Source organism: Urocitellus parryii, chromosome 2, assembly GCF_045843805.1.
Source record: "Urocitellus parryii isolate mUroPar1 chromosome 2, mUroPar1.hap1, whole genome shotgun sequence".
NCBI classification, from domain to species: Eukaryota; Metazoa; Chordata; class Mammalia; order Rodentia; family Sciuridae; genus Urocitellus; species Urocitellus parryii.
In genome coordinates, this window is record NC_135532.1 from 149,666,248 (window position 1) to 149,672,539 (window position 6,292).

Sequence of the window (6,292 nt, forward strand, 5' to 3'; positions counted from 1 at the left end):
ACAACTAAAATCCCATATATTGTTTCTAAAATAGTTGTACGGTAAATGTGCTCCACAGGCAATTGTGGAGTCTAATTTAAGTGAACACTGATTGTCTTTTACACTGAAATCCTACCAGCAGAAACTACTTTGGTTTGAATCTTTATCTCATGCACTAGTCAGCAATCTTTGAGTTTAGTGATAAAAATCCAACTCAAATTAGGTTAAAGGTCAAAGGGAATTTACTGGCTCAATTAATGTAAAGTCCAAGGACCAAGCTGGTTTTAGGTAGAATGACTCTGTGTTTCATGTTTGTCTGGCCAGTCCCAATTTGTGCCTGTTGTCCTCATTTAAGTACTATCAGCAGCCCTTTTTACTTTCAAGTGTCTTGGTTTGGGACATAAAATATATGATAATACTAACTCTAGTGACAGATAGATCAAGGAGATATAAGTTGTGCCAGGATTCTTTTCTCCCTGTCTTTCCTGAACCTGTATGTTTTTGTTTGACATTGACATTATTCTCAAATGGGGGTTAAATGGCTGGAAACTGGCTATTGGCATTCCTAATCCTACAGCCTGAGAGCCTTAGAATCTAACAGGAAGAGAGACCTCTTTTCTCCTAGCACCCACAAATCAAATCTGATTGGAATGATTCTAATTCTAGTTATTGCTCTGGCAGAAAAACAGGAAGCACTGTATTTAAAACAGGGAATTTAAGTCAGCCAGTTGATTTCATGGTGTTTAAAAGGCTCAGAAACAAAATGGGAAATGTTTCAGAAACCAGAAAAAGAAGAAGTTGATATTTCTTCTAAGCTAAAAAGATAAAGTAAGAAGAGTGTCCAGGCTAGAATACAGGGCTGAAACCAGGGCATCTTGGTGGCAGGAACTACACCCACATAGAGGCAGCCTACTTGTGCCAGAAAGAAAACCCTGATTTCCTGATTCCTTTTGCCTTGCCATCTCCCAGAATGTCTTCCATTGGCTACAGCTAGCCAGAAACCAGCAGAGTCCAGAGTCTGTGAAGCTCAACCCCTCTGTGATACAGAACACCACAGGGGCAAAGAGAGGAAAGAACCAGACAAGAAGCAAACCCAGAAATGGCATGTCCTACCTAGGTTGAGTGTTCTTTGACCTATGTTCAGGGACTATTGGTGACACCTACTGTGAGGGGGAGGGGTGAAATGAATTGATTCCCCTACTGTGAAGTGGAGAATGGAAGTTGCACCAAGGAAGTGATACTGGAAGCAAAGTGTTAAGGAGGTTCTACTACATGTCCTATAGAATATAAGAACTCTCTGGGAAATGAGCCCCTTTAAGTCTCATCAGTCACTGCCCTTGTCTTAACAGGGTTGTAATGGCTTCAGCGGGGAGAGCAAGACATTGTTTGGTGCTTTGGAAGTCAAGGAGTTAAGAAGAGTGGAATAGAGGCGTGGAAGGGTGATTTACTTGCAGAAAGTTGCAGGAAAGGGAGACTCAGGGCACTTCAGAACTGGTTGTCATGATATTGTATATGGCCAACTCCAATTTTCCATGTTTTCTGATTTATTTTGTGTGGATAACAGTGTCCTATTGCCTTTCGGGCTGTGGCATGCAATGGCTGGGGAACAAATCATCCTGACCTTTGGATTTGCTTTCCTGTGTCTTAACTGAGGGTTCAGAGTTAACTCTTCAATTGTCAGAGTCTGGGTTGGCAGACACTTAAATATTCTGCATGATCTCATTCCTTCCTCCCTCCCCTACCCCATTATCAACAAGGGAAAATATTCTCCAGCTCGATATCTTTGCCACATTGCAGAAGACTTGGCATTCTTTGTAAATATTTAAGAAATCTGGGTCAAAAGTACTAACTGGATTATACTTATTTGTCAACCACTGGAACTTTCTAGCTCTGTGAAACCCACCAATGTAATGCTACACCCTTCAGTTCACAGTTCCTCAGATGAGGTTCAAGACAGACAGATGCCAGTTCCTTGAAGTTGTGGTGGATGGGATGATTACTAAGATTTCAACTTATTAGCAAGATTAAAAAAAAAAAAGCTGCTTAACAAACGAGCAAAGAATCTGGATAGACATATAATTTTTTTTATTAGTTGTTCAAAACATTACCAAGTTCTTGACATATCATATTTCATACATTTGATTCAAGCGGATTATGAGCTCCCATTTTTACCCTATATACATAATGCAGATTCACATCGGTTACACATCCACTTTTTTTACCTACTGCCATACTAGTGTATGTCATATTCTGCTGCCTTTCCTAACCTCTACTATCCCCCCTCCCCTCCCCTCCTCTCCCCTCCCTTCCCGTCTTCTTTCCCTACCCCATCTACTGTAATTCATTTCTCTCTCTTGTTTTTCCCCCCTTTCCCCTCACTTCCCCTTATATGTAATTTTGTGTAACAATGAGGGTCTCCTTCCTTTACCATGCAATTTCCCTTCTCTCTCTCTTTTCCTCCCCGCTCTCCTCCCTGTTTAGTGGTGATCTTCTCATGTTCTTCCTCTCTATTCTGTTCTTAGTTGCTCTCCTTATATCAAAGAAGACATTTGGCATTTATTTTTTAGGGATTGGCTAGCTTCACTTAGCATAATCTGCTCTAGTGCCATCCATTTTCCTGCAAATTCCATGATTTTGTCATTTTTTAGTGCAGAGTAATACTCCATTGTGTATAAATGCCACATTTTTTTTTTATCCATTCATCTATTGAAGGGCATCTAGGTTGGTTCCACAGTCTAGCTATTGTGAATTGTGCTGCTATGAACATTGTTGTAGCTGTGTCCCTATAGCACGCTCTTTTAAGGTCTTTAGGGAATAGTCCAAGAAGGGGAATAGCTGGGTCAAATGGTAGTTCCATTCAAAGCTTTTAACAGATACATGAAAAGATGTCCAGCATCACTAATCATCAGAGGAATGCAAATCAAAATCACAATGAAATATAACCAGTAAGAATGATTATTATGGAAAGCAGAGGAGATAACAAAGCATTGGTGGGTATGTAAATTGATACTTCATTTCTGAAAACAGTACCGATATCCCTCAAAACATTAAAAGGGGAACTACCATATTATCTAGCAGTGCCTCTACTGAGCATATACATAAAGGAAATGAAGCCAGCATCTCATAAAGATATCTGTACTCCCATATCTGTGTGGCATTTCTCATGATGGTGAAGATATGGAAAGAACCTAAGCATCAGAAATTGTGGTATATACAGATGCTCCTCAACTCAGGATGCATTTACATTCTGATGAATTTGTTGTAAGCACACCTAATCTACCAAACATCGTAGCTTAACCTAGCCTACTTTAAACATGTTCAGAACACTTATATTAGCTGATGGTTGGGCAAAATCATCTAACATAAAGCTTATTTTATAATTAAGTATCATGCATCTCACATAATTTATTAATTACTGTAAAAGGTGCGGGACAAAATAAGCCAGGCCCAGAAATATTCTGCATATATGCAAACCTATAAAAACGTCAAATTCATGGTAATGAATTTTCATGTTGGCTGAGGTTGGATAGTAGAAGAAAAGGGGAGTTGTTTGACAAACTGAATAAGTTCTGAAGTCCTAATGTAGAGCATGGGGACCAAAATTATTAATAATTTATTATATACTTGAAATTTTCTGAGAATAGATCTTAAGTTTTCTCAACATAAACACATGCATAAAGATAATTACAAGATGGATAATATGGATATATTTGCTTGACTGTGGTAATCATTTCACAATAAATATTTGTATAAAATATCACATTGTATACCTTAAATATATAATTTTTTTGGACAAGTATGCTTTAATAAATCTAGGGAGAAAACAATCTTTACAAAGTATATTTTTTGAAAAACCTAAATCCATTTCATTGTTGTCTTTTATTCTATATTACCTATACTATTTCTCTAAGTATATAAGAATTTTATGTAACTGTAATTACAGTAAATGAAATCTTATTCTGATTTTCACTTATTATATATTTATGCAGTTATCATAATAATTAATAGTTGTATAATGAAACATAATTTACTAAGTTGTTTCCTTCTTATATATTTAGATCACTTCAATATTTAATATTGAAGTGACATTGCAACAAATAAACTGCTACATATATTTTTTTCTGTTTTAAAAAATTGTTTCCTTAAGGTAAATCCTCAGAACTTGGATAAATGTGTCAAAGGGTATGAACATTTGTTTAGGCTCCTGAGATATATTAGTATATTTACTTGAAAACACAGCAATAATATGTTATATCATCAACATTTGGAGTAATATAAGCATTTTTGTATATACTTGTTTATTTGGGTATATTTGTTGATATTATTTATATCCTTTGCTCATTTATCAATTGAGCAATTGTTTCCACCCTCCCACATAAATTTATGTGAGTTCCTTATCTATTATAGCTCTTAGTTGTTTTTTACATTTGTTGAAAATATTTATCCCAGTTTATTAATTTCCTTTATTTTTTGTATAATATACATACTGGATTTGACTTGAAATGTTCAAAAGATTTATAGAGCATTAAGCATTTTCTGAGATTATATGTCCTCACATAGGCTATTTTTAATTTTGTATTAAGAAATATGTTAGGGACTAGGTAGAAACTTTTAACATGTAGAATAGTGATATCAATATGCCAGGCAAGGCCAAATAGATCATGTATGACACATTATATGATGCATTTGGGTGGGGGTCCTTGACAGATTTTTTAAAAATATGTTTTCTGTTTCTTTGTGTCCACTCACCTTTTCTTATGAAGTAAATACTACATTTTGGAGAATTCAGTTAAACCCTTCATCCAGCCCCAGCCCCAGAAGATTTATTAGCAGTTATTAATTAGCAACATTTTTTTAAAAGAAAGGTTCAAAGTAACGTTACATATGGGTAACTTCCTTTACACATGAGTAACCTATTATAATGTATACTTAAAAATTTTTAAAGTTGCTGAAGAAGGACAATTAAGGATAGAAGTAAAAAGTATGAAGACTGGGTCAAGTTTAATATTCAAGAAACATGCTCTTTTATAATTTTTAAAAAAATAACAGTCTGAAACCATCTGTGGTATTGTACTTTTGTTAAGGTGGGGCCACAAATAAAACTGCAAGCTTCCTAACACCCTACAGAAATAGAGAAAGGTAATCATGAAAGTCACAAGTTTCTTAATGACTAAATAAACCCCTCAAAATATCACAGCAATTCCTTGGAGAAAACACTGTTATTCTAACACTATGTATAATTGACATTAATTTTTTTAAAAGTGTCCATATGGGTATATTTCCAAATGAGAAAGTCAACTATTCTGAATGATAAAAGAGGAAAAGGTGGGATCCTCTCACCTTTGAAAACTCATCATGGCTCACATCCTTGACTGCCAATTTGCTAGTATATACAAGAAAAAGCTATGTGTAATTAATGTTATTATGAAGTTAGGAAATGTTATGTATACACAAACACATACTTCATGCATTACAGGAAACTTCAATATCACAGCAAGATCACTGAGGGTGGCTTTATTTTTGGTCTAATTTATACTGGCTTTTCTAATTTGGGCATTTTTTTTTTGCTTTGGTAGGTGGCTTACCTTTTCCCTCCTTAATTTAAAAATAAACTATATAATGTGTAATTTACATAAAATTAAATGCATCCGTTTTAAGGGTATACTTAGTTAATTTTTAACAAGTGCATACAAAATCAAACACATTTCTATCACCCCACACCATTCCCTCCTGCCCCATCCCAGTTAAACTCTTCCTCCAGCTCCAGCCCCAGCCCCAGCCCCAGGAAATCATTTCTTTCTTTTCTATTACTAGATATCAGTTCTGCCTAATTATTCCAGAATATCACATAGACGGCACCATACAGTATATCCTCTTTTAAGTCCGGTTTCTCTCATGCAGGATCATGTTTTTGAGATTCTTCTATATTGTTATGTGTGTCAGTGACTATTTTTATTGTTAAGTGGTATTCAGTTTTCTAGATATACTGTAATTTGTGCAGTTTATGGGCATTTGGTTGTTTTCACACTTAACTATCATCAATAAAATTTCTGCAAACATTCTTGCACAAATCTTTGTGTGGACATGTGTTTTCTTTTCTCTTGAAATATCTTCTGAAATTGCTGGATCATAGAGTAATTATATGCTTAACTTTACAAGAAATTGCCAAATGGTTTTCCAAAGTGGTTGAACCATATATAGTCCCATCAGCAGTATACAAAAATTTAGAGTTTCTTCCACACTTCTTTTGAAAGTTCTGATGTGTGAATTACTACAGAAAGTAGAAATAGGTTATAAATCCTTTTGCAGTCTA